Source organism: Lagenorhynchus albirostris, chromosome 7, assembly GCF_949774975.1.
Source record: "Lagenorhynchus albirostris chromosome 7, mLagAlb1.1, whole genome shotgun sequence".
NCBI classification, from domain to species: Eukaryota; Metazoa; Chordata; class Mammalia; order Artiodactyla; family Delphinidae; genus Lagenorhynchus; species Lagenorhynchus albirostris.
In genome coordinates, this window is record NC_083101.1 from 38,962,695 (window position 1) to 38,975,259 (window position 12,565).

Genomic DNA, 12,565 nt, shown 5'->3' on the forward strand with positions numbered 1-12,565 from the left:
GCTCTTCAATCACTTCTTTCCCCTTGTTTGCCTTTGTATCTCCAATAAGATAGCACTTAATCTGGTTTAGTTTCCTTATCATTGCTGATTAAAAGGAAAAAAAAAAACGGCTAAAAACACAGTGAAAGCCTTTGCTATTAGTTATTTTTTAATAGATTTTGTTTAGTAGTAATTGTTAATAGTTTTGTTAATAGTTTAATGGTTGTATTTGCATCCTGTAAATTCCTTCTGGTATTCTTCCTTCCTTCCACCCCTCCCTCCCTGCTTCCTTCTTTCCCTCCCTCCCTTGCTGTTTCCTCCTTCCTTCCTATCTCCCTCTCCTGCCCCCAACTCTCTCTTTTTCTTAAATTTTTTATAGAGGGTGAGGTGAGAAGGGAGGAAAAATGAAAGAGGCAAAGAGCTCCATATAACTTTATGACAGAGATATTTATTAATCACCAAATATCCATGTGCTCCCCCAAATTTTCCAGCCTCTTTATAGTTGGGGCAAGAGGCATATGACTAGTTCTGGCCAATAGGTACTTAAGAGCCATGAGTTCCCCTTGTCCTCTTTCCTCCTGCCCAGGTGAGCTGGGAGCCACATGTTCCAGATGGTGCACCAACAAAATGCAAGTGGCCCGAGTCATCACTTTGGTAACCGAGACCCCTGAGTCATCATTGGAAAGCAACAGTCCTAGAGAGCCAGAAGACGCCCAGAGGCCCATGTGTTAAGCTGCTAAGATTTAGGGGTTTATTTTTGCAGCACCGTCTACCTTATCTTCACTAATACAGTACCAATTTCTGGACCAGTCAGATTAGGTTTTGCCAAGGGAACAAATTAACCCTGAAATCTAAGTGGCTTAACATAACAAAGGCTTAATCCTTACTTGTGGTATGTGGTAGCTAGTCTCCAAAGCGGGCTCCCATGACTCTTACCTCCTGGTAGTCACACCCTTGTCTAGTCACCTCCCAGTCTGTCTCTGCGCTGATCCCATGACTCACTTTAACCAAGAAAATGGAGCAGAAGCCTTAGGAAATCTTGACGGCCTCTGCATTTGAAGTTACTCATGACATAAGAAGTCTGACCATCCCACTGCCAAAGCGAGGCCACACGCAGATGGCTGGAGAACGAGACTCCACGTGGAGGAGCACTTAGGTGCCAGACCTCAGCAAAGAGGCCATCCTCAGTCAAGCTTTCCAAGGTCTCCAGCCCCAGCCACCATTTTGACTACAACCACATGAGACCCTAAGTGAGAAAAGCAGAAGAAATGCCCAGTGGAGCCTAACCAACACACAGAAATGGGAGATAAAACAATAAAGTGTTCTCTTAAGCCATTCTGTATGGGATGGCTTGCTGGGCATCAGTCGCTCACCGAAGCATGGTACACATCCAGTGTTGGTGTAAGGGGGTTGAGCTCCACACAGACATTCATGGAACCATGTTGATACAGGTCCTCCCATCTTGTATCTGCACCACTGGTAACATGTGACCTCCTTTATTGGAGTGGTGCAGTGGCAAGGGAAGAGAGGGCTGCTGGTTGCATACCAACTTTTAAATGCTTCCATCTCTGTTCCCAGTCCACTGGTCAGTGAGAAATGTGGGGGAGTAAATGGAGAGTCAATGGGCATTAAATGTCTCTGCTGCAGATCTTGCCACCTAAAATTTGTCTTTTTTTCCCCCTAGTTTTTTAAAAATTTATTTATTTATTTTATTTTTGACTGTGTTGGGTCTTCATTGCTACGCGTAGGCTTTCTCTAGTTGTGGCGAGTGGGGGCTACTCTTCGTTGTGATGCATGGGCTTCTCATAGCAGTGGCTTCTCTTGTTGAGGAGCATGGGCTCTAGGCACACGGGCTTCAGTAGTTGGGGCGCGCGGGCTCTAAAGCGCAGGCTCAGTAGTTGTGGCACACAGGCTTAGTTGCTCCACAGCATGTGGGATCTTCTTGGACCTGGGCTCGAACCCGTGTCCCCTGCATTGGCAGGTGGATACTTAACCACTGCGCCACCAGGGAAGCCCCTCCCCCTAGTATTTTTAAAAATTAATTTTTATTGGAGTATAGTTGATTTACAATGTTGTGTTAGTTTCTGCTGTACAGCAAAGTGAATCAGTTATACACAGACATATATCCACTTTTTAGATTCTTTTCCCAAATATGTCATTACAGAGTATTGAGTAGAGTTCCCTGTGCTATACAGTAAGTTCTTATTATCCCCGTAGTATTATAACAAGGTTTATCCAGGAGTCATCCAACTGGCTTTCCCATAATTGTAACCAGTGGTGTGCAGGACTGGCTCATACAGCTCAGAAGAGCCCACTGAACGTGTCTCCTCCCAATTCTGCATTCAGTGATGCCATGTTGGTAGCATGAAATCAGCTATGGTGGAAATATTTACATCACAGAAATCGGGAAATGCTGCAAGTCAAGACCCTCCTACTCCCAGTCTTGGTTAAGCTGGTTGTTAAATATTTACCAGACCACTAGTTGTACAAAATCCAAAATATACCTATTATTCAGGCTAGCCCTATATTCATGCATATTCACTTATTATAGGTAGAATTTTGAAAACTTGCCATCAATGGTGTTACCTTTCTATTCCACATATCAAACAACAGGCTGAACCCATAAACTGAAGAATTGTGTACACACCTGAGTAAACTTTATTAATAATAAAAAAAGATGACAATTTGAAGTTTTCTATATGTAATCAGGATGTGCATATTTTTATAGTTAACTTCATTCTAGGACAGTACTGGAAATGCTGTTATAAAGTAAGTATAGAACATACTTATTTTCAGCTAGCATCAACAAGGATTTTATCATCCCAGTAATTACTGCATCTAATAACACTATCTTAGGTACTGATTTATTCTGGAAACTTCAGTATCTTTTAGAGTTTATAAAAGACTAAAATCTTTTCTTTTAAGCCTTGCTGAAAGAGTTAATTCAGCTCCCCGTTCCAGGTCACCGACTCTTCCTTTCCTAGCCTTCACCCTCTACACACACAAAGAAAGGCCATCGATAAGGTTCAAGCTTCTATTATGGGATATGAAGCAGTAACATTTGAAACAGCACCTTGGAGGCCCGAAGGAGTTAACACATCTTTCAGCAGTGCCTACTTTACAGCTCTCGAGTATTTTGGACACTGAAAACCTGATTATTTATTAAAAGGATGAGCAGAGTCCAGTTGGAGAAAAAAGCTCATTCACCAAGCAAGAAAGGATATACTTGCAAATGACATTTGAAAATAAGATGCCGAGAAACTTTCTGCTACAAACAACAAGGGATTTTTACTTAATCCACATCTAATTATATGGCAAAATTAAGGACAAGATGGTTCCAGAATCAGGGAGACAAGTCAACTTTAAAATACTGTTTCCTGGGCAGAACCCAGTGAGACCACCTATGGATAAATTCGATGTTCACTAATTCAGAAGAAAAAGAAAGAATTCTCACTGTATGCAGAAACCAGCATATTTTCCATCACAACACTGGTAATCTTATGGGAACTCTGATACCTTTTTGAGCTTTGGGGATTATTCTATATGTTAATCAAGGTTCTTTTACAAGTATGACTGATTCTATTTTCTAAAGATGTCCGCATTAATATACATCGCATGTTCTTCTCACAACGTGATGGTAACATTCCTTCACTGAGAGGCAGTGGCCCTTTGAGGCTGGGTGGATCTCTGTAACTTCCTCCACAAATAGGATGAAGTGGAAATAACACCACGTGACTTTGGAAGCTAGGTCATAAAAGGTGATATGGCTTCCACCTGGCCCTCTCTCCCTGAGAACTGTACCTTTGGAGCCCTGAGCCTCCAGGGGAAAATCCATCTACCTTGAAGCCACCATGATAAAGAAACCATAGATGGACAGAGAGGTTTCCACATAGCTCCAGCTCTTCCAATCCCCAGCTGCTTGAGTCTTCCCAGGCCAGGCATACGTAAGGGTTTAGACAATTTCAGCTCCTGGCCTTCAAACTACCCCAGCTGAAACCAAGTTGTAGTGGAAACAAGCTGTCCATGCTAAGCCTTGCTCAGAGTGCAGATTTTTAAGCAAAATAAGTGTTCTTATTTTAAGCCACTCAATTTTGGGGTGGTTTTTGTTACACAGCCATTGTAGCCAGAACAGCAAGTAACAGAAGCCCCTCAAGTTAGCATTAGCAAAACAGTAGAGGTTATAGTATAAAGGTTCAAAAGTAGCCAATGGTGCCCCAGAAGAAGAGGCGCAGCTGGGTCTCAGGATGGTTTGAATAGGAACTAAATTAGAAAACCAGCAGAGGCCAATCAGCTACTTTGCTCCAGTGCTGTCTCTTTTTCTCCTCCTGTCCTCTTCTCCAGTCTCTTACTTCCGGGCCCTCATCTGTCTCCCTGCACATCTGCTTCCTTCTCCCTGCAGTCAGGTGTTCTGTGCTTCTGCTGCCTATGGGGCAGTACCACAGCTCTTGAGTTGTATGTCCTTGGTTTAAGAGACCAGCCCACGCTAACTAGCATCCTTTCATTGCAGTGATAAATTCCTGGGAGAGAGGATCTAATTGGCTGGCCTTGAGTCCGGCGTCTGCTTCCAGCCCCCTCAGTCAACAAGGGGAAGGACCACATGTTACCAACATGGCTGCTACTCCCAACCCCCAACCTCCCGGGAGAATTCTTAGAAGGGGGGCGCAGAGGCTTCTACGCATAACAGTAGACCTTATATAATTCTTGAGTTTTAGAAGGCATTTTGGATGTTTTTAGCTGTACATAAAACTCTACCGTGGACTCCCCTTTACTTTGCTTGTCGTTTGTTTACAGACCTGCTTAGGTAGGTGGATACAGCCTCCTCCCCACTCCCATCCCATCCTCACGATCTGAAAGGGTGCTTCTGGATCTCCACAACAAAGAAGTGGATTAGGTTGATGTGACCTCAAGGAGGCTGAACTCAATAATGAACCTTTTTTATTTCATTTTTATTTTTTGAGGCCTAATTTGTAATGTGAACTTGACTCCTTACTTTACTACCTTTTAGCTGTTAGGGCCTCTGAGCAACTGGGCCGATTAGAGATCACAGAGGCAGTCAGGGAAACTGAGGACTCTTGATGAACATTGATAATTTCCCCCCTAATAAACATCTCCTTTTGCCAACTAACTTATGGTATTATAGATAAGGATAGAGGTTGCCCCTGAGGGAAGGAGAGACTGCTTGGAACAGGGCCTGGCCCACAGGAAACAGTGTTAACTATTATTATTACTACTATTATTATTAGTGCTCTTAGACTATTTCAAAATAAAAGGAAAAAGCATGTCTCCTTCTGCCTTTTACTATTCCATTCACTCCAACAGAACCCACTGCAATTAAGCATACGTTGGTTGAATGCCTCTATGTGCCCGATCCGGGCAGAGCAAACACTGAAGGTATATTTCTGGCTGTTCCAGGTCCCCCACTGCAGAGACCTACACCCGTGGGAGGAGTTCTAGGCTGGCCACATCCCTGAAAGGTTCTGTGATTCATTTCTTCCCTGGGTCACTGCTGTTCAAAGTTTTATACATTTCTGTCCTGAGCCAGTGCGAACCGAGGGAACTCCTCTGGCTGGGTTTCCTTATGTGGAACCTGGCCAGGGGGAGGTGAAGCAGGATGGATTTGCTCTGTGTTTGTGTTTTGCTGCAGTGGTTGTGTTATGTTTTGTTTCACCCCGGCACCAGTCGACTTTACCTAAACAGAAACACCCTGTGTAGTCTTTTGTAACACCAGTATTATTTTAAGGAAACACAAGGAGGTGGGACAAAAGAAAATGGCCATTAATCAGAACTCCAGTCCCATGCAGCGCTCTCTCCAACAAGGTGCCTTTAGAACCATCCACGTTGAACAGTTGTCTAGAGGTCATTTGTAACCAAGGCGCTCAGCAGTGGACAGGACCAAAAATGATTAGTTACCTCCTTCAGGACTCATGGTCACTGTCATCTCCAGTAACTCCTGTTCTGCAGCTCACTTCTGGCACTGCATCAACAGATGAGCCAGGAACCCACTGAAATGAAATTGGTGAAAAACGTAAGGGAAACATTGCTTCTAATTAGGCAAGTCTAATGCTCTAATGATTGTCAAAACCAAAAATGAAAACAAAACAAAAAAACCAAGACCCTGAAGCAGTGTTTTTTCATTTATTTCTTCCCTCCCTTCCCGAATAAGCAGTTTCCTGAGACCACCTTGATATATGTTCCTCTTCCCCTTCAGATACAGAACTGGGTGCTTTTTGCAGCTTGGTTTCTCTCCTGTCCTTACCCAGGCGGGTGCACAGCTAGGGAAGGGGGCAATGAGAGCTGGGGGAAGGAGGGCTGCAACTCGGCAGTGAGCAGTGGATTCACCATCCCCCTTCCCGCTGCACTGCAGCCATGGCATGTCGGGGGTGAAGAATCTTACCCACCTGGTTACTTCCAGGCAGGGTCATCAAGTGCTTTAAGGGCATGGATTCCAAGCCAAAATGCTTGGGTTTCAATCTTGGCTCAGCCACTTACCTTGTAGTTTGACCCCTCTCTTGCCTCAGCTTTCCCATCTATAAAATGGGGATAATAATACTAATTACTTCTTAGACTTGTGGTGAGATTAAATGAGTTAGTACCTGTGAAACACTCGAAACAGAGCCTAGCACGTATTAACCACCCAGTAAATGTTAGCTATTACTATTATCACCTTGGAATATCTCCAAATCATAATTATGACACAACATCATTATATTATATTGTCTCCAAGCTGCATACCATGAAACCAGCAATATGCAAACATCAGCTAGTCCTTTTGCTATTTTAGTTACTAAAAACTTTGTTATGTGATCCAACGGGAAACACCTTGGGCTGACTGAAGTCAGTAAAGACTAATGTGAAGTTCCAGGATTCCATTTTGCCAGTAATCCTACTTCTAGGAATACTTTCCATGGGAATTTTGAGATACACAAGGACAAAGTACAAACAAGCTCACTGCAGCATTATTTATATGGTGGAAAACTGGACACAGGCTACATGTGGAACAATCTGAGAATGATTAGGTTAGGGACAGCAAATACTACAAGTACTACATAGCCATTAAGAGGGGTGCTTTTGATGAATTTTTATGATGAGGAAATGCTCATGAAATAAATGTTAAGCAGAAAAGCAGGCTTCAAAACTGTGTGCACCAATTTGTATGGAAACACAAAAGACCCCGAATAGCCAAAGCAATCTTGAGAAAGAAAAACGAACCTGGAGAAATCAGGCTCCCTGACTTCAGACTATACTACAAAGCTACAGTAATCAAGACAGTATGGTACTGGCACAAAAACAGAAATATAGATCAACGGAACAGGAGAGAAAGCCCAGAGACGAACCCACACACATATGGTCACCTTATCTTTGATAAAGGAGGCAAGAATATAGAATGGAGAAAAGACAGCCTCTTCAATAAGTGGTGCTGGGAAAACTGGATAGCTACATGCAAAAGAATGAAATTAGAACACTCCCTAACACCATACACAAAAATAAACTCAAAATGGATTAAAGACCTAAATGTAGGGCCAGACACTATAAAACTCTTAGAGGAAAACATAGGCAGAACACTCTATGACATAAATCACAGCAAGATCCTTTTTGACCCACCTCCTAGAGAAATGGAAATAAAAACAAAAATAAACAAATGGGACCTAATGAAACTTCAAAGCTTTTGCACAGCAAAGGAAACCATAAACAAGAAAAAAAGACAACCCTGAGAATAGGAGAAAATACTTGCTAATGAAGCAACTGATAAAGGATTAATCTCCAAAATATACAAGCAGCTCATGCAGCTCAATATCAAAAAAAGAAACAACTCAATCCAAAAATGGGCAGAAGACCTAAACAGACATTTCTCCAGAGAAGACATATAGATTGCCAACAAACACATGAAAGGATGCTCAAAATCACTAATCATTAGAGAAATGCAAATCAAAACTACAATGAGGTATCACCTCACTCCAGTCAAAATGGCCATCATCAAAAAATCTACAAACAATAAATCCTGGAGAAGGTGTGGAGAAAAGGGAACCCTCTTGCACTGTTGGTAGGAATGTAAATTGATACAGCCACTATGGAGAACAGTTTGGAGGTTCCTCAAAAAACTAAAAATAGAACTACCATACGACCCAGCAATCCCACTACTGGGCATATACCCTGAGAAAACCATAATTCAAAAAGAGACATGTACCACAATGTTCATTGCAGCTCTATTTACAATAGGCAGGACATGGAAGCAACCTAAGTGTCCATCAACAGATGAATGGATAAAGAAGATGTGGGGCTTCCCTGGTGGCGCAGTGGTTGAGAGTCCGCCTGCCGATGCAGGGGACACGGGTTCATGCCCTGGTCCGGGAAGATCCCACATGCTACGGAGCGGCTGGGCCCGTGAGCCATGGCCACTGAGCCTGCGCGTCCGGAGCCTGTGCTCCGCAACGGGAGAGGCCACAACAGTGAGAGGCCTGCGTACTGAAAAAAAAAAAAAAAAGAAGATGTGGCACATATATACAATGGAATATTACTCAGCCATAAAAAGAAATGAAATTGAGTTATTTGTAGTGAGGTGGTTGGACCTAGAGACTGTCATACAGAGTGAAGTAAGTCAGAAACAGCAAAACAAATACCATATGTTAACACATATATATGGAATCTAAAAAAAAAAACAGGTTCTGAAGAACCTAGGGGCAGGACAGGAATAAAGACGCAGATCTACTAGAGAATGGACTTGAGGACACAGGGAGGGGGAAGGGTAAGCTGGGACGAAGTGACAGAGTGGCATGGACATATATACACTACCAAATGTAAAATAGCTAGTGGGAAGCAGCCGCATAGCACAGGGAGATCAGCTCGGTGCTTTGTGACTACCTAGAGGGGTGGGGGGTGGGGGTGGGAGAGGGAGGGTGGGAGGGAGACGCAAGAGGGAGGAGATATGGGGATGTATATATATGTATAGCTGATTCACTTTGTTATACAGCAGAAACTAACAAACCATTGTAAAGCAATTATACTCCAATGAAGATGTTAAAAAATAAAATAAAATAAAGTCAAATAAAAAAAACAAAAAACTGTGTGCACAACAGGATCTCATTTGGTAACTATGTACGCCCATTTGCAGAGAAAAAAGTCTAGGGAAATGCATCAAGATGTTAACAGGGCTTCCCTGGTGGCGCAGTGGTTAGGAATCCGTGTGCCAATGCAGGGGACACAGGTTCGAGCCCTGGTCCGGGAGGATCCCACATGCCGCGGAGCAACTAAACCCATGCGCCGCAACTACTGAGCCTGTGCTCTAGAGCCCACGTGCCACAACTACTGAGCCCGAGTGCCACAACTACTGAAGTCTGCGTGCCTAGAGCCCGTGCCCTACAACAAGAGAAGCCACTGCAGTGAGAAGCCCATGCACCGCAACAAAGAGTAGCCCCCGCTCACCACAACTAAAGAAAGCCCGTGTGCAGCAATGAAGACCCAACGCAGCCAAAAATAAATTAAAAAAAAAAAAAAAAGATGTTAACAGTGGGGTTTCCGACAGGGGAAGAACTCAGTACATGGTTTTTATTTACATTTCTTTATATTTTTTGGTGTCTCCATGTTTTACACACACACACAAATTATTTTTACATTTGGGGAAAACAGTAAGTCATAAAACCAAAACATTTAATAAAGCCTCTTTCAGAAGACACACAGTGGACTAACAGGAACTGAACACTTGTTTCCTAAACTCCTAGGTTGTTTTCTTTTTCCTTAAGCCCCAAACAACACCATATAAAGAGACAGGTGTTGTTAACCCTTCCACTTAGCTTTGCTTTGGAAAGAAAACTATGAGAAATCTCAGGTAAAAAAGAAAAAAAGAGAGAGAGATAGAGAGAGAGGGAGGGAGGGAAGGATGGAGGGAGGGAAGGATGGAGGGAGGGAGGTGGGTGGGGGCAGTTAGAGAGGAGAGCAAGGGCCTCTTAGGGTAGAGGATACAACTTGGCATTGACTAATCAGGACCATTTGTTTTCACAACATTGGGTAGAAACATCCTTGGCCCAAAGCAAAATGGAAGAGAGCCATTTATCAGCTCTTTCGGAAGGAGTAAAAAAAACCAAAAACTTCTGCGGTTAAAAAAAAAAAGAAAGAAAGAAAAAGAATACTAATGCAAACAGGACATCAAACAAGGCCAAGTAGACAAGTAACAGAATTCCCATGCCTCTGCACGCAGAACCTTGCCAATAAACCACCCATTCTGAGTCCTACACCTAAGGAAAGATTATTAAGAAGAGCCCACTCTGAAAGGGCTTGGAAAACATCAGGGAATGACAGTTTAAATTGCAGCCCACGTAACACCATTCAGCCCAGGGCACAGGTACTGCCCTCTGCCTGGGGACCTTGCCCCTTCAGCTATATGCTCAGGAGAGGGGGCTGTGCAGGAGCTATGCCTCGGCCTGAGAGGCAAAATTAATAAAATTAGGATTATTTATGATGCAGGAGTGAGTTAATAATATTTTTCAAGAACCTGAAGGATTTATGTAGAGGAACTGCTGTTTTAGTAACTAAACCCTTTTGGATGGACTCCAAGACAAACCAGACTTGTCTGGCTTCCGCCCCAAGTCCCTCCACCTCTCCCAGTTTCTCCTGGCAAATAATCTCTTCTACTTCACTGGAGGGTGATGGTCAAGGAGATGACCTTCCTGGCTGCTTTATCAACCCTCGCCCCTATGTCAAAATATCTCCCAGCTTCTCTCTTTGTTCCTTCAAATCTCAAAGTAAGAATCAAGAGGGGAGGGGATGCCTTTTTCATGCCAGGAGCTGGCAGACACATTACCTCATTTAATTCCCCCAAACACTTTGTGAGGTAGTCATAATTATCCCTATTTTGCTTGTTAGGGGATAGAGGAAATTTATCCTTTTAGCAGCTGGTAGGAGGATTCCTCTTGGGGACAGAACCATCTTTGTGGTGAAATGTCTTGACCAGCCTCTTTTGGCTACAACGGGGTGTATAGGGAAATGGGTGGAGAAAGGGGGGTGTGTACTGTGGGCTCTGCACTCAGAAAGAAGGGAGGTAGAAGCAAGAGGAGGGGAGGAGGTTTAGAAAAAGACTGTGTGGGGCACAATATGATCCCACGCTCAGAAGTATAGCTCTTCAAATCTCCAGTAAATTTACTCAATTCGTGAAATGCTTGTTGAAAGAGAATTTTCTGAATGGCCTTGTTGGCACAGGGTGAAACAGGAGCCCCATGTGTTTTACTTGAGATAGTGGCAGGTGGTTCCATAAGGAAATGTTTCCTAAATCAAAGAGTAGGAAGGTCCCACTTGACATCTGAGTTACATAAAGGAGGGGTAGCCGGGGGCGGGGTACTGAGGCTCAGAGAAGTTAATCAACTTCCTTAGGGTCATACAACAGGGATGCGTACACCAGCAGAGGCAGAATCGAACCCAGGTCTGTGTGTCTCCAATGTCTACTTTTTGACACTGTTCCACGGGATGCACTGAGATGGCTTTTTCCTCCCCAAAGCCAACTCTTCCACTGGTGTACTCCATCCGCACATAGTAATAGTAGTGAATATTTATTGAGTGCCTACCACACCCCAGGTTTTGTTGCACGCATTAGCTCATTTGGTGTTCACCATGTCACTGTATATGTGAGAGGATAATTATTCACATTTTAAAATATGGGAACTGCTGATTAGAGAAGGTAAGACACTGGCTCAAGCTCCCACTGCTCTAAGTGGCGAAACCAGCATTTGAACCAGACTGTTGTGTTCTCTCATCTCATCCCTTCCCACCTCCTTCAAGAGTGATTCCTCTCATTAACCCACCTAATTAACCCATTCTCTCCCTACCTCACCCTGGGCTGCACCCTGGGCTGGGATCTGGTGGGGTTTGTAGAGGCCATGCAACACTGAGCTCAAAAGAGGCTCTCACGAGCTCAGGTCAAAGTCACTGTCCACAGCTCAGGCTACTTGTATAACTCAGAGGTTGGCAAACCTTTTCTCTAAAGGGCCTATCAGTAAACATCTTCAGCTTTATGGTCTCTGATGCCAACTACTCTGCTGTTGTGACGTGAAAGCAGCCACAGATGTAAATGAATGAGCACAGCTGTGTTCCAGTAAGACTTTATTGTGGACACTGAAATTTGAGTTTCATACAGCTTTTTTTTTCTTTTTTTTTTTGTGGTACGCGGGCCTCTCACTGCTGTGGCCTCTCCCGTTGCGGAGCACAGGCTCCGGACGCGCAGGCTCAGCGGCCATGGCTCACGGGCCCAGCCGCTCCGCGGCATGTGGGATCTTCCCGGAGCGGGGCACGAACCTGCGTCCCCTGCATCGGCAGGCGGACTCCCAACCACTGCGCCACCAGGGAAGCCCTTTCATATAGTTTTTATGTATCACAAAATATTCTTCTTTTGATTTTTTTCCCCCCAACCATTTAAAAAGGCAAAAAACATTCTTAGCATGAAAGGGACAGAAAAATGGGAGACAGCCTGGATTTGGCCTGTAGGTTACAGTTAGCTGACCCCTGGTTTTACTAAACCCCCTCCTTTTAGGTTCTGCACCAGCTGGGCCTGTGTCCAGGCTGAACAGCCTCTGGGCTGCGCTTCGATCCCTTCTGCCTTAAA

The 12,565-nt window shown here is 43.9% G+C and overlaps 1 protein-coding gene across 4 annotated transcripts in view; it reads right to left on the bottom strand.

The window, feature by feature from the left end:
- Nucleotides 1-12,565, bottom strand: part of LOC132522859 (spermatogenesis-associated protein 31D4-like) — a 205,999-nt gene that overhangs the window by 170,355 nt on the left and 23,079 nt on the right. For 3 of the 4 annotated variants that reach the window (XR_009541358.1, XR_009541357.1, XR_009541356.1), the window contains exon 2: nt 5,890-5,981. The gene's annotated coding sequence lies outside the window, so the exon portion shown is untranslated. Of the gene's footprint in view, nt 1-5,889; nt 5,982-6,468; nt 6,507-12,565 lie in introns of all 4 variants that reach the window. The other variant, XM_060153415.1, reaches the window with a different exon arrangement.